This window comes from Pyrgilauda ruficollis, unplaced genomic scaffold (assembly GCF_017590135.1).
Source record: "Pyrgilauda ruficollis isolate IOZ18807 unplaced genomic scaffold, ASM1759013v1 scaffold29, whole genome shotgun sequence".
In the NCBI taxonomy this organism is placed as follows: domain Eukaryota; kingdom Metazoa; phylum Chordata; class Aves; order Passeriformes; family Passeridae; genus Pyrgilauda; species Pyrgilauda ruficollis.
In genome coordinates, this window is record NW_024524266.1 from 14,781,386 (window position 1) to 14,805,268 (window position 23,883).

The 23,883-nt window shown below is 39.9% G+C and overlaps 1 protein-coding gene and 1 long non-coding RNA gene across 8 annotated transcripts in view; one reads left to right on the forward strand and one right to left on the reverse strand.

Annotated features, from left to right (window-relative positions):
- TAB3 (TGF-beta activated kinase 1 (MAP3K7) binding protein 3) overlaps window positions 1-19,784 on the reverse strand; it is a 43,406-nt gene extending 23,622 nt beyond the window's left edge. For all 7 annotated transcript variants that reach the window (XR_005955515.1, XM_041472267.1, XM_041472271.1 and 4 more), the window contains exon 1: window positions 19,485-19,784. The gene's annotated coding sequence lies outside the window, so the exon portion shown is untranslated. The remainder of the gene's footprint in view (window positions 1-19,484) is intronic.
- Window positions 19,785-19,848: 64 nt separating this feature from the next.
- Window positions 19,849-21,107, forward strand: LOC121356154. Its single transcript, XR_005955516.1, has 2 exons — window positions 19,849-19,999; window positions 20,663-21,107. It is a non-coding gene; the product is annotated as an uncharacterized LOC121356154 (long non-coding RNA).
- Window positions 21,108-23,883: the final 2,776 nt, after the last annotated feature.

The window sequence follows — 23,883 nt, forward strand, 5'->3', positions numbered from 1 at the left end:
TACACTAAGTCTGCTTTTATTTAACCATACAAATAAGCAAAAACAATTAACTCATCCCATTAATATCACAACACTTACATCAATCCAGCTAAAACATTGGATTGCTCTTGCAGCAAAGGCAGGCAAATGATTTTATGGTAATGTGACACCTTCACAAAGACTTGCTAGCTAGAAGATCTTAAAATCTCAGAAATACAAGAAACTAAAGTGTTTTAACAGTGCCAAGAGCAATTTTTCCTCACACCCATCTTCAGTCATACCCTCACTGTATAAACATGATATAAGAGAAACCTCAAAGATTATTTTCCCTGCAACTGTGCAGCTAAAATAATTTTTAGGATTATATATAGCTAGGCACAACCTAGCTTTTCCACCTCAGAAATTAGAATGCCTATTTGTTAAGAGAAGTTTTCTTTATTTGCAGGGTAATACATCCCACCTCTTTGAGACTGTATTGCTTCACACAGTAGGAAAGACACAACAGAACTTAAAAGACATTTTGTCAGTTCACACAGACTTAATAAAGTTCAACAAAGCAAAATACAAGCAGTCAATGTTTAAAGCTGAGCTCAGCATGCTGCTGACACTGTTCTGAATGACTGGCTATATCAGTAAAACCACAGCTTCATGGTTTGGCAGACTGTCTTCTGATGAACAGTAGTTCACTTGTGTAAAAGATCATAAAACCCCTGGATGGTAGGAAGGCAATGTGAAGCACAAAAAAGAGGTATACAGCAGAATGAAAGTGAAAATAAAGCTGACAAGCTATCACTCTTGACCAATTGATCTCTTATGGTAGTTACACAAGCTCTCCTGACAATTCCATATCCCTGCCCATTTATCTATGCAACAGTTACCCAGATGTGTCACATGATGGCCTAGAACAGCTCAGAGTACTGAAATGGAACGTTAATCATTAAAGTCAGCATGATTAGAACACTATCATCTCAGATGAAAAATGAGTGTAGAGCATCAAAATCATTCCTTCACTTGTTTGGGGTTTTTTTTCCCAGTAGCTTAAACTTAAGCAGTGATCAATTTTATCCATGTTTGAAACTCTTCCCACAGACTCTATAAATGAGTAATATTGTGATACAGTGTGGTGTGTCTGTATCACACAAAAATAATATATAACTCTGAGGTAACAGAAACCTGGACAGAGCAAAACCATTTCTGGCTGAACAGTGACACTGCCTAGAAACATGACTGAAGCAAAAAAGGTTTAGTCTGTAACTGTGCACAAGCATGTTAATTACACAGGTTGTTACAAAATTCAAAAAATCATTAGCAATCACTGTTCCTTCTTAAGCATGTGTTTTATGTTGTTTTGTGTGCTTTAGTATTTGCTTTGCTTTTCCCCCTTTAAGTGCGCTCTGCCATCCTTATGGGCCATCAACATTGAAATGAACTAGTGTTGAGTATCTGGAGAGTGTCCCGGCCTTTGGAAACACTTAACCAGTGTGTCAGCAGAGATGTAATGTAGGGGGTGGAAACAGAAAACAGTTACTGTTTTCTCTCTTCCATCTACATCACAGAATCATTAAGGTTGGAAAAGACTTCCAAGATCATCGAGTGTAACCTCTGACTGAATACCACCATGCCCACTAAACCATATCACCTAGTGCCACATCTACTCATTTTCTGAACACTTCAGGGATGGTGACTCCACCCTTCCCTGGGCAGCCTGTTCCCATGTTTAACCACTCTTTCAGAGAAGAAATTTTTCCTGATATCCAACTTGAACCTCCCCTGACACAACTCAAAGCCAGTTCTCTTTGTTCTACCTCTACTTATCTGGAAGAAGAGACAGACCCCCACGTGGTTACAACCTCTTTACACACAGGTGAAGCAAGCAATAAGGTCACCCCTAAAGCCTCCTTCTCTCCAAGCTAAACATGGCTCCCACAGCTGCTCCTGAAGAGAACTGTGTTCCAGACCCTTCATCATCTCCATTGCCCTTCTCTGGACATGCTCCAGCACCTCAAAGTCTTTGCAATAAGGAATCCAAAACTTGGATTTTCCAACTAAACATTTATATAGAGACATTATTTATTCCATTACTTTGGAAGTAAAAGGGGTAAAACTCATCCCTATCCCATACAGAAGTCAAACCTCCACAAAGTAGAATTTACTTTTAATAACTAAAGAATTAACTTTTTAATAACTACATTACACCGGGAGATAGTAAAAACTGAATGATAATTAGAAGACTACTTAACTGGAACAATGATACTCCTTTCAGCAAGTAGCTAAGAAGATCTTGGCCAGTAATTCCTCTGCTAAGTAAGTTGCAGCACGGTTGGGATGAGACCCTCAAAGGTCACCCCAGTTCCAAAGCCCTGCTGAGGGGGCACTAGACCAGGCTGCTCAAAGCCCTGTCCAGCATGACCCAGAACACTGCTAACAATGGAGCATCATCTGTCTGAGCACACTGTTCCAGCGTCTCACCACCCTCATCAGAAATGTCTTCCTTATGTCCGATCTAAACCCACTTCATTAAAACCATTGCCCCTCATCCTGTTATGACAGACCTTGGTAAGAAGTCTCCCCTAATATTTCCTCTAAGCCTCTCATACACTGAAAGGCCACATCACATAGCAGTAAGTACTTTGAAGGAACTGATGGGTTCTCTCACTCCAGTGAATGAGCAGAAGCAGTTCTCACTACAGAGCAAAGTTACAAAAGAGAAAGTTTCCAACGCAGGAATGATGCTACTATGCCACAAATACCAGCTTCCAGAAGGGCTCTGTAGAACATGAGGCACAACTACAAGTTGCAAATGCAGATGAGTTTGTACAGCTCACAGATAATCCTGAGGTTAGCACAAGTATCATGACTATACCCAAAGCTGTGAGAACAATGAACTGCCTTTCTTACGAGAACATATGATCTATGATTTCTGACGGAACATTTGAAATGAGGCTCTGGCTGGGAAAAATCCTGCAGGGAACAGTACACTGTCAGATTTCCTAATTCATCAACTTCTGTGTTGGCCCTGATAAAAGCAGTTTTATGATGATGCAAAAAGTTTTTGGTAGTGATATCCTATTCTGGGAATCAAAATGAGCCAGCAAGGATACAAGAAAATGTGAAACTGAGTATATAATATAAATCATTGGAGAAGGTCTACGATAAATCCATGGATCACAAACTTCAGTTTTTTCTTCATTTTTAAGTACAGTCTGCTATTCATATTTCCAAGTTTAGCAACTACTAGAAGCTGAGGTTTATACAGGAGAGAACTGAGCTAACAAAGTGCAAAAGTACTGGACTATTGTTTCATACACAATCTGTTTGAGAAAGTGAGCTTCCTTCTCAGAAGTTTGAGATTAACACTTCTCAAAGAAGCAATGTCTCCAAATATTGCTATGGACACTGAGTCATCTGCAGGGCACCAGTCTGAATCTTGACCAGCACAACAGGAATTCAATATTCCCAGTTCCAGGCTGAGATGTTTAGTAGCTCCTACACAAGGTGATTCACAGCATTAACTCCTACTCCTACATGACAAATTTATTGCCACGTACTGAATTTACCTGTGAAACATTCGTAACAGGCTTTGTTCCTAAGGTATATTTACAAGTCAAAACACAAGTCTTTCCACAAGATGCTTCTACAAAATGAAACACTGCAAGTACTTTTGCAGGACTTCAGATCAGTAAGAATTCACTAAAGCCAGAAGTTGCAGAAAGTCTGAAGAGAGAAATCATTTTTAAAAAACCCAAACAAGCAATCCACCAAACTTGGATTACTCACACTGAACTTGTAAAATTATGGTGTTATCTACACTCATAAATCAGCTGTTACATGTTTCAATGGCTAGTCACAAAATTCACCTAAATGTGTCCCTCACTCTTCTTTACTTTTTCACTTTGATTTGGGCTTCTCCCTATTAAAAACGACTGCTCTACACAAATGAATTATTATCAATAAATCTGAAAGAGGCTCCTTTTGCAGAGTAAAAAGCAACACAATCACGCTGATTGTCTAAGCCTGCAGATACTTCTATAAAAGGCACACCAATGCACTTCACACATTCAGGGCTATACTATTTGAATTTTTAACCAGTTTTTACTTGGGAGGTTTAGAAAACAATTTTATGAAAAAAGCTTGGCCATCCTCTCAGAATGAGCTGAAGCTGTGCAATAACTACAAAATTTAAATTCACTTAGTCAATCATGCTGCGATCCAGCAATAGGATGAGTTGTAATAACAAAACCTGAAAAATAAAATCTAATCTCTTATGCTACCACAGAAAATTTCATCTATTTGAATTAAAACTTGAAGTATTAGAATTAAACAACTATCAAGGCATAAAGAAGAGGACAAAAATTCTAAATCAACTGTTTAAATATCACGTTTCCTGCTTCTGAAAGATCCGTAAGACTTTTGTGATGGCTCGCCATAGTAGTGTTGCAAACAACAGTTCAAAATAAGCACACCAGTACAGTTTCTCTGTTAAGTCTCTGATTAGTTTTTCTACAACAAATCTTGAAAACACTTTATATCCAATACACTGAATCAAAGCTTTCTACTTTGTTGATAACTGCATATATGGAAAAGCTTTACAGGATGCAAACAATTTCTGTAACACACCTTGTCTTAAACATTTATATTTTTTTGCATCATTGAGAAAATGATCACAAAGCATATTTACACCATAAAGTAAAAGTATTCCTTTTCCTGCAGAAACAGGAGATACTGTAATCACCACTAATTTCAAGTGAAGTGATCTGTGTAAGTTTATTAGCAGCCCATATAAGTGACAACTCTGCAAAAATCAACATCAACAGACTGCCTGCACACTTGATTCCCTACATTTCTACACCCAATATGGCCAGTTCAGAAAGGAGAAAATTATATTGGGAAGCACAACATTCAACACTCTCTGGCATGAAGACCACCAGCCTCTCCTCCCTTCAGCCATGGAAACTAGAGGAAAAACCCTAGATTGGAAACAAGTGGAGTGAGAGGATGACAGAACCACCTTTCAGGATCCCCAGCAAACACAAACTGATGGAGGATATGACTCTTCACACATGAAACTGAGGAGGGAAGGAGACAAGCACATATAAACAGGAACAAAAAGTAAGAAACAAAAAGGGAGAAAGCGGACAGAGAAAAAGCAACGAACAGACAGGAGTCAATACAGAACAATATAGAAAAATATGAACCATACTCACTACAGCAGAAAACATCAACTTCCATTTTTAAAGTTCAGAATTAAACTTTGGTGGCCTGACTATGTAAATTTCTTTGACATGAATAATTGCTATAAAATACGATTAACAAGTTACGCAGCATGCCTGTCTTTTCTACCGTTCCAGAAGAACTTGTTAACATAAGGAGATCTAACATGGACCTTGCTGATTCTGTGGTATCTTCTGACAAGTCTTTGCACGAATAGCTGCTCATGGGAGTGTTGCAAGACAGTCGCATAAAGAGGTTACACACCACATTATATTAATGCTGCTTAGGTTTACTGCAACATAACATATTGACACATTGAGGTTATCCATGACCACACCCGTACATGTAGAGGTGCTCGACCATGTGCCATAGTCAGGAACTGCTGTGCCCAATATCGTTGGGCAAAGCAGGACACACTGTAAAATAAAAAATTATCAGCCAACAACATAAATACATACAGACATGTATGTGTATGAGCTATATATGTATACATACAGATATCATATACACCCTAGATTATGCTTTTTACATCTTTTTTTTTTTCTTTTTGCTTTTGGGGCAGAGAGGGAAGAATGCCTTAAAATTAGACTGTTGTTTCTAACATAAGTGTTTCTGCAACATCAAACCGCAATCATCTTCTAGTAACATTATCTCATCTTAGCCCCAAATGGACTTTCTGGGGAGATGTGCCTTAGATACCACACGATGCAGACATTTTTAAATGCTTTCTTTCTATGCTAACTTCAGCACTGTCTATTAAAAAATACTAATGGGGTAATAAAAAAAAAAAAAAAAAAAAAAGGTCCGGTGAAAGGAAAGCTGTTTCCCCTCTCCCCCTCTTTCCATATGTTACATTTGTTGCAGGAAGAAGCATTGGTATGTAAGGTTGTATTTAAACAATCAACACTCAGATAAAGCTGTAGCTGTCCTGCCTATGGAATTGCTTGAATAGCAAATCTCTATAAGGAAGTCTCAATATTATTTCAGATTCATTTGTTCTATCATCTTGGCCAGAAATGGGATAAGCCAAAAGAGATAATGGAAAGACTACAATATGAATACAGTTGTTCATCCTAAAATGCAATCCTGCCAAAATTCTTGTACAGCTTCAGACCTTGAAGAATATCCAGTATCTTTACTTAATGAAAGCTTTAGAGTATCCTCTTCCTACAGAGCTCCAAACCAGGTGGGTTTAACACCTCAGAAACTACAGATAACAGCTGAAAAACTGCAGCCAGCTACATTAAACCTTTTCATGAACAAAATTAATTTCTGGTAGAGGCACAGAACTGGTTGGGTCAGAAGGGATTTTAAAGATTACCTAAATCCAAATCTACTGCTATGGGCAGTGACACCTTTTCACTATATTTATACGTGTGTGTGTGCGCGCGTGTGCGTATGTATATATGCTTGTTAATGTATTTTTATTATTTATTTTTCTTGTATTTATTGCTTCTGCCAAATTCAAAATCTAATAGCTACTTGGTAAATTCTTCTGTTCCCAACTCAATGTAGTATCCAAACGCTGTATATTTGAAAAAACAATCAATACTTATGACTAGAAAATTATGTTCTAATAATACAGCAGTCTTTGTACGATCAAATAACTTTCATGCTCTTCTGTGCACTCTGGGTACAATTTTAAACTGACTTTTTTCTAACATTTATTCTAATTTTGTTATTGTTCTAAAATTAAATAGGAAGATTAATGAATTATCACTCATAGGTCAGCTATAGTACATAGAAGCACAAATTCCTCCTAAAACCCACATATTAGCTCTCTCTCCAAGGCTAGGCCATGACTTTGGCAGGTTAACCAAAGCTGTGTTTGCAGTCTGGACACCATGGTTACTCAACTCAATGACACTGCCTGCAAAAGCAGTTTGGCAGTAATTCAGGTCATCAGTCATAACATTTGTTTATTTTTGTTGGTCTGACACCAGGCCAGAAAATTTCAAATCCAAGTGATGAGATTAACACAATTCCTGGCTGGAGCATATGCAACTTTTTACATAGAGCTAAGCATAAATTACCAATTTTGTGATGATAGAGCTGGATGCTCTTTCACAGAGCCTGTGACTGCAACCTATAGAAAGAACATGCTGAACAACCCTATGGCTTGATAGAATCAGCTTTGTGGTATATGAAGTAGAGGGAAAGAGGTCCTTGACTACTCAGGCAGTCTTTCCACAGCTGACACTGCACCGCTCGCTGATGGTGAAGTTACAACTAAATGTCACTTTCATCAGGCAGAGATACTGAAAAAAAAAGGTACAAATATATCTCTGAATATGAGACAAAATGAATGAGGCCCACCTTCTGGAACTTTCAGGAATAAGTACTACTTGACTCTTCAAAGCATTTCACCCAAAAGTTCCTATTCACAATTTCAAGAGTATCATTTCAACGTATTTTTACAATACCTTATTTTTATTCTACATGACAAATATCCTTCCAAATATAAGTTACACATGCAAGTTAAACACTTTGAGCAATCAGCATCTCTCTAAAGCCAAATCATTTCCACACTGATCTGCCTTACTGTACTCCATTAAGGTTGGTAGGATGAACTGCACTGATTTCATTTCCCTTTTAGGAAGCTATCCTCATAATCCTGCTTTAGAAGAAGAAGAAAAAACCATTAGGGCTCAAAGACAGCTTCAACCTAAAATAGTTACTAACTCATTCTACTCTTAAAGAGGTTTGGATTATTTCACTTCTCAAAACCAAAAAGATGCTGTCCAGCAGCTCAAGGTAGGTGCAGCCTCCAAAATCCATGTCCTTCTTTGTTTTAATAGACCTCTCTCTTCTTTTAGGATATATGGAGTTTTGTGGGTAACTCAGTAAAGGAATAGGTAAAGAACTATTGAAATATTCTCTACACTACACTGAGCTTGATCTGGTACTTGTGCTGTGCTCAGGGCTCTTCACCTCCATCAGAACAGAAGACTGGAACTGACACCCACCCAACAATTTGAGTGTCTCAGATGCACTACAAAACACAAAAACCTTTATTTTACCTGATATGCCACAGTGGTTTCCTTTGCTTAGATACTGAAGTAAAAGAAGAGACGTGGTATTTAGTTCTTTAACCAATCTCCCAGCCTCTTTACTGTTAAGAAGTAGGAGCGTCCATATGGTTTGCAGAAAGCAACAATGTGGAGCATGCCCAGCTCTTCAATTAGAAACTAAGAATTTCAACCTTTTCAAACCAGTCTTCTCGTTTAACTCCCTTGAATCTTAGAGGGGCATCATATACAGAAAACCCAGAGGGGAAAAATAAGAAAAACTATCAAGGTCATATCTTCCCACAAATACAATGCAGTCTTATATACAACAGGAGGCTAGACAGTAGAAAAATAACTTGCTGTCTCCCCCTGGCCAGCCAAGCACAACTGCCACCGGAGCATTCCCCTGAGGCCAGTGACACAAAATGCCAGCCCGGGACAAAGGAGCATAAAGTCAGAGATTTGTACATTTCTGAATTAAAAAAAAAAACCAAAAAAACCTAACCAGCTGAAAGCAAAAATATATTAAAATAATATTGTAATCTGATGCCTTGATTCCAAAATCATAGCACAAGTAGTCACACCCTCTGCTTCACCAAACAGCCCAATGACTCCTTCAGAACTCTCACAACATTACTGCAAACAAACTCAGCTCTAAGCATTTACACGACCCAGACTCTAGTGTAAGCTTTGTGTTGTCTCTGCTTTGAAAGGAGAGAGAGGAGAAGTAAGGAGATGAAAACCTTTGACATTTTTAGTGCTGTTTAAGCACAAGCCTTATTTGATTTTGTTCTGAGTCATTCCTCCCCCACAGGATGGAAAGCAATGCTACACATTCAGTACGTGAATGGCCAGATGAGCTGAGCAATACCACAACAGACCTGTTAAGTCTGACTATAAATCATATGCAGATTTTCTGTTCCTTCTAAATGCTGGAGAAATATGCAAATTAAGTAATTAGGTACCTCAGAGAAGCATATTCTTTTCTTTTTTAACAATATTTACCTGAGAACCACAATCAAAAGAACCTCCAGTTACCAGATTTACATTATAATACCAACTCATCCAACCTTACCGATTCTCTGTTTTAGCCACCTTCCAAGAAGGGCTCCAGTCAGGGAACACACAAGACTTTGGATACTCAACACTCACTAATTCTCCATTACTGTCTGCACAGTTTAGCCTATGGAGTTACTTTTAATTCAAATATCTTACTATTTTGTCTAATTTTCAAATGGATTAAAGGTAAATTTCACACAAATTTAAACATTTGCAGAAGACAGCACACATTCAACATACATACTTCCTCAAGTACACAATCTCTATTACTTTATTTGTCAGAGTTATAAGAGTAACTTTCTACATATTTGAAAAGTTAATGAACTGCACACAGTACACAGACAAAACAGCTGAACGAGAAAGTGCCTTTATAATAACATATTTCCAAGTATGTGTAAGAGTAATGACATTCCTTATGTAGTTATACATGCTCAATTCAACTGAATCAAGTCCAGAATAAATAGAAACACATAAAAAATCCCAAACAGGCGTACAATTAAGCCACAGGTTCAAACACTGTAGTAGTGATCTTCTACTTATTATTAATTTTATTGAAACCTTCAATGACATCATGAAAAAATCATATAAGCACGACAAAATTCTATTAGAAATTCTCAATCTGCATTATATATTACAAAAAGCAAATAGTGACATGGACATCTCTAATGCTAAACTTTGATTTACAAACACTAAATACTCACAAACTGGATCAGCTCCCTGACTCCCCTCAAAACCCCCCAATATCTTGTGTCATAGACAGACACAAAACTCTGAGACAGAAGCAGACAGCCAGGGTGAGAGAGAAAGAAGTGTTAGACCAAAGTGTCAGGATCAGATCTGACCACGAAGACCTCAGAGCAGACTCTTACTTCAGGTAAGGCAAAAAAACTTATTAGAAATTAGACTTTTTCATAAAGAAAGCAGTCCAAGTCACAGTCCAAAGCATAACTCTTTGATTCCATTTAGCAGTTTTCCTGTTACTCACAGGAACCTCATAGTTGCAAGTAACTATGCAACCAACAGTTCTGGTTGCAACCAACAATATATCTGGTTGGTCACACTTTACCCAGTGATTTAGACACTGAAAACATGTAAGATTTGTAGAAGTCTTATTTTCCATGTTAAATGATAGAAAAAACAGCATCTCCTTGAAATCCAGATGATCTATATTCAAGCAAGCCAGAAACCTAAGCCTTGGAGTAGTTGATTGTTCTCAATTTCCTGAAAACCTGCCTTCCTGAATCTTCATTTTCTTTTTGATTTGGAAGAACTGGGAAAAGTTCTTAGCCTTGACCACAGGAAAAACAAAGCTATCAAACCAGATTAGTTATGAATTTCAGGGTTAGCAAATACCTTCGAGAACAGAGAAAATAATCCAAAAGCCAGGGCAAGCTATACAAAATACGAACATTGTGATTGAAAAATGTTAGAATTTTGAGATACATAGAACTGATATTTTAATCCAGTATCATAAAAGAATTAAAGCACATCTAAAGACAAGTTTGCAATCCTCACAGATCCCTCCTGAAAAGTTATTCTGCAGAAAGGCTTACAATCACAGTAATAGAAGTTACTCATCTTTGAGTATTTAATAAAACTAACACAAATTTGATGCACTTGAATATATGTATAATAAAAACCTATTACAATTCAACCTTGAGGTTTGCACCTTAGCAAAACTCATTCAATGTTTAAGCAGTCTTTTTTCATAGCTAGTAAAATCATTAACCATTAAAGAAACCCAAATTAAATACTGCTTACTACAAATGTAATACAGCTGTTAAACTGCTGTTTTTTAGAATGCATTATTCAAATAATCACCAAAATACTTTCTGAATATTAAAAAAAATTCCATTTTTTTTGGTAGAGTATTTGTCTAATGGGTAGTCTTCTAGTGGCATTCTGCCACACTTTACATGCTATCAGGTAACCAAAGAACTAAGATGCTCATAGTACAGAATATGGGATCATTAGTCGTACTGAGCAAATTACCCCAAGCATCAAGTTTTTCTCCTTGCTTGACTTCTATTATATTTTAATAAAAATTAAGACTATTTATGATTATGCAATATGCTTACATAATTCTCAAATTCTACTATACACAGAAATAACTTGCCCTACAAGTCTAAGTACACCATAGACTTGCTGGGAAAACAAAACAAACACCACCCTCAACCCCCATAAAACCAACTACAGCGAAAAAAAAACAAAACAAAACTAAACTCAGAAAAGCAGACAAGGAAAGCCCTAAGCAAGTCTAAATGCATTCCCCTTAAGTATGTAGAGTGTTCATTTTCTGACAAGACTAACAAGCCTGTACCATAAATAGTTTAACTTAAAAAATGAGTGCAGCTTACATAAGCCTGTGGCAGTCAACCATTTTTACCCATGGCACTACAACCAACAGTGGCAAAAAAGTTCAGAAAGTAGCACTTAGGAACTAATTAAAAATACCTATAGTCCTTATGCCGAGGCTGACTAAGTAAGGCTACTGGCAAAGCTTAAACTCCATGAATTGTCAAGTGGATAGAGTAATCCAAGGATTATGCTCAAGAGAAGTTATTCAGAGTAACCCCAAAGCAGAAACTTGCTACTGTCACAAGGACACAAGTTCTCTGGTAAAACACATCTATTCTTTCTGCAATCTGTGTTCTAGCACATAATCAAAACATAAGAAGAAGCATATCAAAATGTCAATGCCATAACTACTTTCACCTGAATCATAGAAATTCTAACACTTAAACCTATTTATTTCTTATCCTCTTCTTCCAGAGATCACAAAAGCCTTACCTTTCAAAACTTTCCAAAAGACAACACATTTAGAGACTTTAGAATCTCATTCTTTAAACTTCTTTACAGGAAGCAGGACGAAACAACGGTATAGATTTTAACAGGATTCAGTGGTGGGGGGGAAAGCCCATAAGAACTGCTTGTTTTGGGGGGTCTTTCTAAAACTCAATTCACAAAAGAGAGTCAGACTTCTTTTGATCCTTTCCTGCCAGCTCCCCAACACCATTCCCCCTTCAGCTAGTTCTCTGAGCCATCAAATGCATAAACTGACACCCCACAGGGACCACAGCTTCACTGAGCCCAAGAATGGCAACAAGAAGTATTCTCCACCTCATCCAACCACCAGGAGAGTGAACAGAATCTCTTTCAGAAGATATGGATTTCTTAAAAGCTAAGAGAAGCAGGAGCTCTTCTTCCATCTCCTCTGTGTTTCCAGGACAGGAATCCTCTATCAGACTGGACACACCAGTCCACCACTGCTGTGTTTCAACCTCTCCATAACAGACAGACACGAGAACAAACTCCACTGGGATTTCTGAAAACAAAACCCAAGAACCGAACGGTACAGATAAGAACCAAGCAGCACAAGCCTCCATGCCTTGATCACATCTTGGGTAACATATGCTCTTAGGAGAAGTGTCATAAATTTTTGCTACAACTTTTACAGAAAAAATGTCTCAGTTAAGGCAAAGCAGCTTTCAAGTGACTGAGTGTTCCTACAGAAATAGAAGTACTGTTTATCACAGTACCAAACGTCTGTGTTGTTGGTACTAGTGCCTCCATGAGTAACAACTACAGAGATCACTGAAGATGTCTCAGTGTCCACATTACTACAGAAAGATGTCACTCACCTGATAGAACTAAGACCATCAAGACCTGCTGCACAGAGTTGCTGAGAGGATTCTACTCTTTGAAAACCTTCAAGTTGTCCTCTGCAGAAGCCACTTCCCTCTTACAGATCCCTTACTCCTAGATCAAGGAACTTTATTTCAACACTTAAGTGATTTTTGACTCTCTCTCTCTTTTTTTTTTTTCCTCTTTTTTTTTTAACGGTAAATCATAATTTCTAAAGACAGACAAAAATAGCTGATCTTACTCAGGTCTCTCTTAGGCCTAAGGCCACCTTCAGCCTCATTTACCTCAACTCCCAAATCTTGAAAGGGATTGGCAGGTAGAACATTTATTTGACTTGGAACTTTCTTTAAAGCAAAAGAAGCATTTAAAGCATTTAGAGGCTGGGTTTCAAAAGCAAAGAGGCAGATTTCATTTAAGAGAACCTGCATTCTGCAATTATGAACTTAATTCAGCTGCAACAGATGTGGTACAAACTCTCTCTTCCCTGTCTGACCACTCTTCCTTTAAATTGGATATTCCAAGAAAACAATAATTAAAAAATGTTTCTTCCAGAAAATGCCAATGAACTCAAACCAACACAGAAGGAAGCTGGATGTGAACAAGGGTAATTCTTACTGTCACTAAAACCAGTACACATTGAAAAGTAACAGCTTCAGTGTAAGAGCAGGAGAAAGTACAAAACTGCAAACATATTCCTGAGCAATTACTGAAAAAGTTCTTACTCACAATGCATGAAGCATTCAGCCCAACAGTGAGATTTGTTGTAAAACACCTGTATAAACATTGATGCCCATGAAGTTGTAACAACACACAAATTTTTATAACCACACTTTCATTATGCTGCCCAAACAGCAGGAAACAAAGCATAGATAAAAGACTAAAATACCTGTTCCCCTGTGCTGTCCATCTGAAACTTACCAATGAGATGAAAAAAATCCATGCTAATGTACAAAAGCACTGACAAAAGTTCTAAAATATAATTTTGTGTAAGTGTTCTGAACTCAGCTACAACACTTATTCAGCAATTACTGAAGTCACATTTGCAAATGTCCAGGTCAACCAGCAGCTAAAATTTGATTTTTACCAGGAAAGAACATAAAGTGACTTTTTAGCAGAATACCCAGAAAATAACTTAAAATTTTTAACACATTCAAATGAGCAGTGAGAAGATACTTGATGTAATGCTTGCTACTAGAAATTTAACCTATTCATGTTTTTTTTTTTTTTAGCAAATATGAAGCAACAGAGAAATTGCATCAAATTAACACTTTGTCTTACCTAGACACGTAGTTTCTGATCCAACATTAGCAGGATTACAGCGAGAATTACTATTCCTTCAAGATAAACATAAGAATTTCAAGAAAAAAAATGCAATGCTCTGCAACAGCCTAGTACCTGGCTTACTATTTCTGCAAGCTGATCTTTAAGAACAACCACATGAAAGCCAAGGTCCATATTTCTTTCATAACTTGCACAACATTTAGGTTAAAAAAAAAAAACAAAAAAGGCAACAAAACCCAACTATCTCCTATTCATCAACTATTATTGATCCAATGCCCAACATGAAAGAACAAAACAAATCTGTAACTCTTTCAAGTGCTAGGAAAAAATGCCCACATCTTGAGTCAAGCCAAAGTATACAAACTCCCCACTGAAGGCACAAAATTACACTTGAGGATTTATACCAATGTGACAAATAACATACACAGAACGAGCAAAGCCTTTTGCCAGCCAATTTCTAATGTAGCTGTGACACTGTAAACCAGGAAGAGTTGTTCAAACAGATGAGACTTGGGGGCAAACCACCTCAGAATATAACCAGGGAATGGAAAAATGCTTTAGCATAAAGCTGCAACAAGATTAAAATACCAGCACTGCTGTGGCTCTTTTTACCAAATCTGGTAAGAAACACTCAATACTGAACGCACTTTATTAAATTGTTCAAGTTTCTGCTGCCACAACATCCAAGACAAATACTGATAGTAACAGGATTTCTTTTTCTAAGAACTCTCCGTGTGTCCCCAGATCAACCATGATTTCACATAAATTGGTCCACTTTTCAATTAATGGACACTGTAGCAGATATGCAATTTCATTTGAAAGAAAGTATTTCATTTGGAGTATGTAACAAGACTGAACAGAATCTGCTGAAAGGTGTTTTCCAGAAAACACTCTTAATGATCCACCAGCAAGCTGTGACAGCCAGGCTGCTCAATACTACCATAGCAGAATGACCTCCCTCCTCTCTCTCTCTTAGTGACTTGGCTATTTGCTTACAAAGCCTCCTGCTTTACACAACTCTCTGAAAAGAGCTGTAATTTTCCTTACAAAAGAGCCAGATCAGGACAAAACCTGGTAATTCACTGTTTTTAAAATACCACTGCTTTGAACTCAGGCCCTTAATAAAATAAAGCCCACCAGAAACTGAAGGACTAATGCTTCTTAAAAACACAAAACTGTATATAACCTCAGCAGAGATGGCATTTTTCATTTTTACTCTGTAGTGCTACGCTGGCTGGCTATTTTAAAACAATACTGGAAAAGGGAGAAACATTCAACATAGTAATCAATGGGGTGTAAGAATATTGAAATGTTACTTCCACTGTGACATTAAGCTGAGACAGACATTGTGATCTACCTGGTACAATTAATCTTTGAAAAGAAGAAAATAACAAGAAAAATACCAAACAATAAGAACATGCTGCACAACTTGAATTGCAGCAGCAATGCTATGGCATTGTCTCACCGTATTACATACTGAATTTTGTGACATGTATTTCAGCTTCTCAAGTCAATGAAAACGCCCTAGTGATGTTTTTTCTGGAAGTTGTGCATGTGAGTCTCCTGGATACCAATACCACAGTGCCACTTCTTAAACAATGACTGATAGAGCACAGAAGTTGCTGACCAACCACCCTCCTCACACAGAGCAGGAGACACCCAGCATGGATATTCAGTACCACAGAACCACCTACACTATCACCATTTGCCTGGAGCTGGAGAGAGCATTTCGCTTAAGTATTAGGAGCACACTGCCAGTTTGAAAGCCTTTCAAAGGACAACTTTGACACTTGAAGGTTTGGCGGACTACAAGAACCCATTGTAGCAGTGTTTTCAACCAACACCTTCAACATTTGCACATGCGAGTCTAAACAAGTACTTCAAAACTCATCTTTCCATTTACGGAGAGAGTTTCACACGTGAGAACTGGCACCATGATATCACCACACATTCAACTTCCGCAAAGCGGTTCTCAGTCTCTCACAAAAATGTCAATATTACGTTTTGGACAGTATTTTAGTCTACTATGCCCATACAGAAATAAGCCTAGAGAAAAATTGTACTACAGAGAAAACCAAGAGTTCCAACCTGGAAAAAAACCAAAACAATCTACAACAATAGCAAACTTGCCAGAGATTTGAAAGTAAATCCCTAGTATCAGTTTATTGTACTAGGTAGCACCAACATTTTTCAGTTTGGCTTCATTTTTCTGTTGGAGCAAAGACAGGGACAGGAAAAGATATTGCAAAACCACAAGTCATAGATATTTCCACCACCTATCATGCAGTCAAAAGTAGCCCAAAAGGTGCTTATGGTAGTGTTTCGGGCTGTGAATGAAGCCTCTCAGTTTCACGCTGTTTTTCACCTGCCTTTTACCCATACCATGTAACAAAAATAACTTCCACTGCAAACACCTTCAGTTACACTTTACTTGTGCTTACATGTGAGCACACAGGCACTGCACCTACTTCAGCTCACAGCAGAGGGAACAGCAGCATCATAGATGCTCCCAGAGCAGAATGTGTCATAGCATAGTTGAGTTGGATGACTAAGCACACACTTAGACTTGACGTTACCAAAAATTTACTAGATTTGTTCATTTACTCAATGACTCGATCATCACTAAAATACCTTTGGTGTCAAAAAGGTAAATCAAAGGCTTTTCCTTGTGTTGGTGATTTTGTTGAAACACTGAAGCTGTGAAAGTAGGGATTTGAAAATCATCCCAGTTGAAGACAAAATGTTTTGAAAAAGAATTCAATAAAACATCTTAGGTTTCCTATTTATTATGAACTGCAGTACATATCAATGTAACTCTTGCCCTAATCAAGAACACTTTTGCAGGTCATACTTTGAGGCTACTTATGCTGTTTACAAATACATATAAAATGAATCATCACAGGTTTGAAATCGGGAGAAAGCCTCTACAGACCACTGCAACCAAAAACTTCATTAAGCATAATTCCTGAGAGGGGACAGAGGAGAGTTACCTTCGGATAACCCAAAGAATCACATCAATGTACTCTGCTGGATGACTTCAAAGGAGTCTTTTTCCATTAGGATTTCCTTTTACTCTGCAACTCAACAGAGAGACACCAGCACAGACATCACCAAAGCCGGCTGAAAGTCAGATACGTTTTCACAATACCTATTCAACTGATCTAGTCTTCCTCAAGATGAAAAGTCATGGGAAAAAAAAGGATCCTCAATGAGATTCAGGGAACAAGAATTGACACAGATCTCACAATACCCTCACTACATTTACCTGCCATCATTATATGCAAAGGTTATGACACAAGATGAAAAAAATACACCATAAAAGTATAATTTCATAAGAAGAATACATCATACTTATCTGGCTACCTGTGTTTAAACCAAATGATTCAAGATTAAAGGAAAGCTTAAATGCCGATTTTATTATTCTTTACTAATGTGTGCTAAATTTGGTATGTTGGTAATTTCATGAACAAACAGACACAGTCTATATGTACATTAATACAGGTTGTTAAGGCACTCTTCAGATTGCTGCTGTCAACAGACACCATTCACAAGGCAGGACAAAGTGCAAGCTTTAACAAATGTTGTGAAATACTTTATTTTTAAGAATCCTGTTCCTCTCTCTACAAAGAGGAAATGAATTTAACATTTCTTCTTTTTACATGAAATATGTTAACTGCACATATACTTAAGGAGGGGCACAAGAAAGTATTGCTTTTCTTGCAGAGCTTGAAAACAAAATTAAAGTTACCAGAACAGTGACTGGCCTTTGACCAGGCAAGCTTTACCTGTAAGTTTTAAGAGCTCTGTTATACTAAGTCCTCTGGAAATATTAGTGATCAGGTGGACCTGCTAGAGAACATAAGCCCATAAAGAAATACTACTCAATTTTGTCACAGTAGCACTAGCACTAGCACTAAAAATAACAAACACAAATTGACACATCAGCTGGATAGGTTGACCTGACCACTCTCAAGACTTACTTAGATTGAAGAATAGCATCTTCAAACCTGTTAGCATTGAGACCTTCCATAACAGTCATATGCATGTTTACAGGCGGGGCCGGGGGCGGGGCCAGGCCAGGCCAGGCCGGCGTGAGGGGTGTCCGTGCCGGGGCTCCCGTCCCGGGGCTCCCGTCCCGGCGCCCGGGAGATCCTCAGCGCCTTTAAACGACAGCACTAAAAATAACAAACACAAATTGACACATCAGCTGGATAGGTTGACCTGACCACTCTCAAGACTTACTTAGATTGAAGAATAGCATCTTCAAACCTGTTAGCATTGAGACCTTCCATAACAGTCATATGCATGTTTACCTGAACACAGTGTCTCACTTTAAGTTTTTCCATTACTTTCCAAGCGTGGCATATCTAAGCCATTCCATTTTTTTGGACACAGGGAATCTCTACCAAAATCTGAAGTACAGATACTCCCAAACCATCTAAGCAATTGTCTTTCCTCTCCTTGTTTTCTCCTTGCCAAAGCCAGGGAAACAACGGCCAATATCATGTTACAAGTTATGTTTGAACAAGGGCAAAAGCACAGCGACTGCACAGTTCTACACTAACACTGAACAGTATAAATAAGAGCTGCATCCATCCACCATATCCACTTACATTAAAAAAAACAACTAAAATGAAAATCGAGTTAATCTTCCTCAGAGCCAATAGAAGCAGTCGATAAGATCTCAAACCCGACCTGAAGCCAAGACTCAGGACAGAGCACAGCCAAGGCCTTGCTACCTTTGGGGGCCTCCTATTTCCAGAGCCAAGGCTCAGCAGCAGCAGCAGCATCGCGCTGCAGTCACGTCCAAGGGGCAGTGGCAGCGTTTACCTGTGAATCCATTTGCTTTTTATTAATTAATTTATTTTTGCGCAGCAAGAGCAGCATCAGTGGCCCAGCAGACAGCACAGCCCCCGCTCAGGGGACACCCGCACGGGATCCCCGGGCAGTCCGCCCGCCTCGCTCCGCAAAGGGCTCCAAAAACAAAGACCAAAGTTTTCCCTGCTCGGTGCGTGGGAGTGCGGCAGCAAAACAGGAGCCAGGATCAACACGAGCCGCCTCCCGTCACCACACCCGGGCCCACGCAGGGCAGGACAGCCCTGCTCCCGGGGCAGCCCATCTGTGTCCCCCGGCACGGCTGCAGCCCGCCCCACACGGGGAGGGGGGACACCCACAGCCCGGCGGGACGGGGGAGCGGGGGGTGCCACCCGAGCCTCCCTCACTGACCCCCGGCAGCGGGGCGGCCCTGCCCGCCCCCACATTCACCCCCCACACCTCTCCCTCGCCGCCGCCCCCCCTCACCGTGCTGCGCTGGGGGCTCGGCTCCGGCTGCGGCTGCGGCTCCGGCGGCTGCATTCCCGCCCCCCGGCTCTGCCCCGGGCCCCGCTGCGGGGGCCCCCCCGCTCCTCCTGAGGAAAGGTAGAGGGAGATGCGAGTGGCCCGGCGGGAGGGCGCGGGGAGCGGCGGCTGGAGCAGGGAGCGGGGTCCCGGGGCAGAGCGCGGCCGGGAAGCGCTTCCGGGCTCAGTGCGGGGCGCTGGGGCCGCCGGGCGGGGCGGGGCCCCGGCTGCGCCCAACGGCATCCGACATGGCGCGGCCCGCGCGCGCCGGCCCGCACGGCTCTCGCGAGACTTGGCGGAGGAAGCAGCGGCGGGGGGGCCTCAGCGCCTTTAAACGAAGCTCCCCCCTCGCCGGGGCAGGGCACAGTGCTGCGTGCTGGACCCTCGTCCTGGGCTTCCCGCTCTAGAGAAGCCTGAGCGTGGCTGGGCAGTGGCTGGAGCTGAGGTGTTACTCTCTGAGTGCTGCCAGCAGCGGTAAGGTGCGTGCACACCGCAGCCAGGCGCAGCTGGCCGGGGCACACAGTGTGTCAGGGTGACCACAGTGGGGCACACAGTGTGTCAGGGTGACCACAGTGGGTCATCTGGCCCGGCCCCTCGGTCAGGCAGGGCCATCCCTGAGCGCATGGCTCGGGGCTGTGTCCGGACGGTGCTGGAATGTCTCCAGCGAAGGGGCTCCATGCTCTCCATGGACGATCTGTTCCAGTGCGTGCTCGTACATAGCGCAGGATAACTACGAGCAGAAAAACGCTGGTGTGCTGTGCTCCTACACAAATGTCTCATGATCCAGTCCAAGTAATATTTTTTGGTCCCTCTGATTGCAGGATGGACTCTGGGCTGTTGTGATTAATATGAATTGATTGATCCAGTGTGAACTTTTAATTGACATCTGTGGAGGCTGAAATCTTTCTGTTGAGGCAGAGCCTTGCAGATGGTTTAGTGGGTGTACACTGATTTTTCATCTACACACTGATCTGTATGCCAGCATAAACTGGTTTAAAGCATCTTTTCACAAATCATAAAGACTGTTATTTGTGTTCTTCAGGGTTTGTGTGTGTGTGTGTTTAGATATTTTTCTTTGTTTAAACAGCATCTGTCTTGTGTAGATTTTTTTGTCTTTTATACTTTTTTTGTCTTTTTTACAGTTTCAGAGCCACAGAAACGCCCTTGCACTGATACCGATGAGAGCAGATGCAGAGCCCTGTAACCACCTTCTGTGTCTCTGCTAGAGGACTGGGAGTGCAGGGGGGACGTGTCTTGTATTGCCATTGCTGACTCCACGTCATCTTCCCTGTGCAGAGGCCTCGGCTCCTGGGTCAGAGGTTCTGTGAAGTTAATTAAGGAATTCCTGTATTCTAATCCCCACCTCGGAAACACGCCGAGCCTGACTAACATTTCTGGAGAGGCAAGATGCAAAACTGGAAGTAAACAGGATCTCGGTGGAACAATACATTTATCTGAAAGAGTTTGATTCTTATCCTCTGATTGGAACTATTATCAAGATGCTAAAGTGCATATTCCTCAGCAAAAATCCATAATTTCCAAATATAAGTGTCTGCTGTTAATGCCAATAAATAGATCCCATAGCTATATGTAGTCTCACTTAAAATGTAAGAAACAGCCCTTGGTACAGCTGCTGATGTTGTGCACATGACAGTCTCTGTGCCCTGGCTTCTTCAGCATTTTTTGAGTTTTTCAGCTACTGTCTTAATTCATCCTGTCATTGTTGGTCCAGATTTTTCAAATCAACATCTGAGTCACTTTGTCACTGCCCCTCTGTAAAGTCCTTGTACTACAACTCCAGTGAGTCCTGGCAAACCACTGTAGCTTCATACAAGTGGGTTTCATGGCTCCTTTTCACTTCAGAAGCAGCCGGTGCTTTGTTTTTGTTTGGAAATGATGCTTTTCCTCTGCAATTCTCTGCAACAGACTAACGGAGGACTGTAATCCACCAATTGCCTGACTTTTATCCCACTTTCAAAGCAGGAGTGTTCCAACAGAAATTGCAGACGCTCAGAATTTTTCTTCCACCCTTAGCTAGTTGTAGGCTGGAGAGCAGGATTGTGAGACTGGGAAATTAATCGGTCTTGAAACTTCACAATTAATCAGAGCACAGAAAGGGCTGTGCTCAAGAACTTAAGAAAAAATCCTTATGGGTATTAGGTGCCTGATTACCCCAGAAATCAAAGATTGTATATGTTCTAACTTTGCTGAACACATCTCTGAAAGCAGTTAATTTTATTGCTGATCCAGCTTTTCTGTCTCTTAGCCATATGACAACTACAAAAATTGATTATACTGAAAAGTAATGTTAGGAAAGCGCTTAATGCATTTTTAGCTGCTTCTAATGGGATTTAGCAGCTGGAAACAAGGAGAGCTGGCAGTGAGTAATCAGGGCTGTTCTTAGACAGCTGTGTGGGAACCAGAGTATCAGGGCTCTGAAATAAATCACCATTTTTTTTCCTGTATTTTAAAATATGCAATATATGCAAGGAAGAAGTTGGCTCTCAATACTTGCTGGCTCTCAATACTTGCAGCTCAGACAGTTAACTCAAAGTCAAATGGAATTCATTGTTAAATCCAGTTCTTTAATAACTTCTAGATGAAAATGCCCCTGGGCTCTGTGTGATTTTTTTTTTAGTATTTAATCCTTATGGAAGTTACTATTGCCCATTTTTGAAAGGGGCTCTGTGTGATTTTTTTTTTTTTTATTTAATCCTTATGGCAGTTACTACTGCCCATTTTTGAAAGGCCTCAGGTTTGGATTTGAATTCCATGCTTCATTAATTTTTAAGCAGAACAAAAATGTAGCTATTTCTGCTCCCCTTTTCTCTTTATGAGCAACAATCCAAGAGACCCATTTTCCTATTTTGGAAGAAAGCAATTTTATGCATGTTTGTGCCTAGGAGTTGCAGTCAGAAAAAGGTCTTGGCAAAATGGACCTTCCATAGGTTTTGTGTCTGAATAGTCCCTATACTCACTTAGCTCCATTTACAAATCAAAATCATAATTTTCAACGTAACACTGTAAACTGAGTCTTGAATTGCCCTGTTACACCGTGGTCGGTGTTCTGTCACTGAAATGCACTAAATAAGTTTATTTGGTGATGCCTAAAGGGGAATACAATCCCACTATGTGGGAATGGAGTGCATCCATTTGTCAGAGTTTTGGTAAAAAAAAAGTTATATTTTTTGTTCCTAAAGTACTTCAAGTATTTAACACTATCATGAAAAAAACCCAAAAAAACAGGAATGTGTGCCTAGAGTAAGAAGGTATAATTTTTTCATACTATTTTCTTTATGGAAGGAAATTACCTTGGGATAAAATCTAAGCAGTCATATATAGGTCTGTGGTAGTACATTGTGTTAGTGTCAGGTCCTGCTGACCCCTGTGGTAGTTTGTATTGAAGAAATTGCAGAATTCAGGGTCTAAGCAGGATTATTTAGGTGGAAGCCTATGGAACTGGAGCTCACAGTCAAGGATATCCTTTCTATGATAATTTTAATTCTGCCTGCTTATTCTTTAACAAGTCTTGTGCCATTGGTTTGTAAGCGTGCCTCAATTCTCTGTGTTTCATTACATTGAAAGAATATATCCTTGGCCTTTCCTCACCTTGAGGTGAATTCTATGCCCTAAAAATTTCTGGAACATAATTCATCTACTAGATTCCAAATTTAATCAAAACTGTTTGGAATTACACATAATCCTTTGTGCTTTTCCTTCTGCTAAAGCTGTTTGCAAAGCTGTTGTAAGGCTGTTTTGACTCTGCTAGATACCCTGGTTATTTTTTCATTTCAAATTGGTGTCAGCCATGTCACTGAGGTAGCATTAGAAAGTGTTTGTTTTAACAGGGTTCATGGATCAAGAAGTTGAGCTCAAAGAAGATATCTTGGAACTTTCTAGTAAACTACAGTAGTGAAACTGAGAAGTCAAAATAAACCTCTGAGAAAATGGAAAATATTCCCAAGAGCAGTCAAAAATGTTATTGCTTTATCCCAAGGTAGAATCTTTGCTGCCTTATGAAGTGGAGATCTAAATAACTGCATATTGTTAGACCCTAAGAAAGGTCACCTGACACAGTTTGGGGAACGTGCTGGAGTATGTTTAAGTGTGCATGTTTGTCCAGGAAGGGATAAAGCATTATCCCCCACTATTCCCTTTTCCCTTTTTCCCTTATTCTCCACTTCAGACATAAAACACTCTGGTCACATCCCTTTTTGTAACAGGACATTTTTAAGGTATGCCTTTTTACTCTGAAGTTCTGTGAGTGACTCCAGAAGGCAGGGACAGAATTCTGCTGCTCTTTGGGAATGATCTTCCAACGTGGAGAACAAGGCAGACGCTGGGAAGAGCTGTAGAGCTGCTC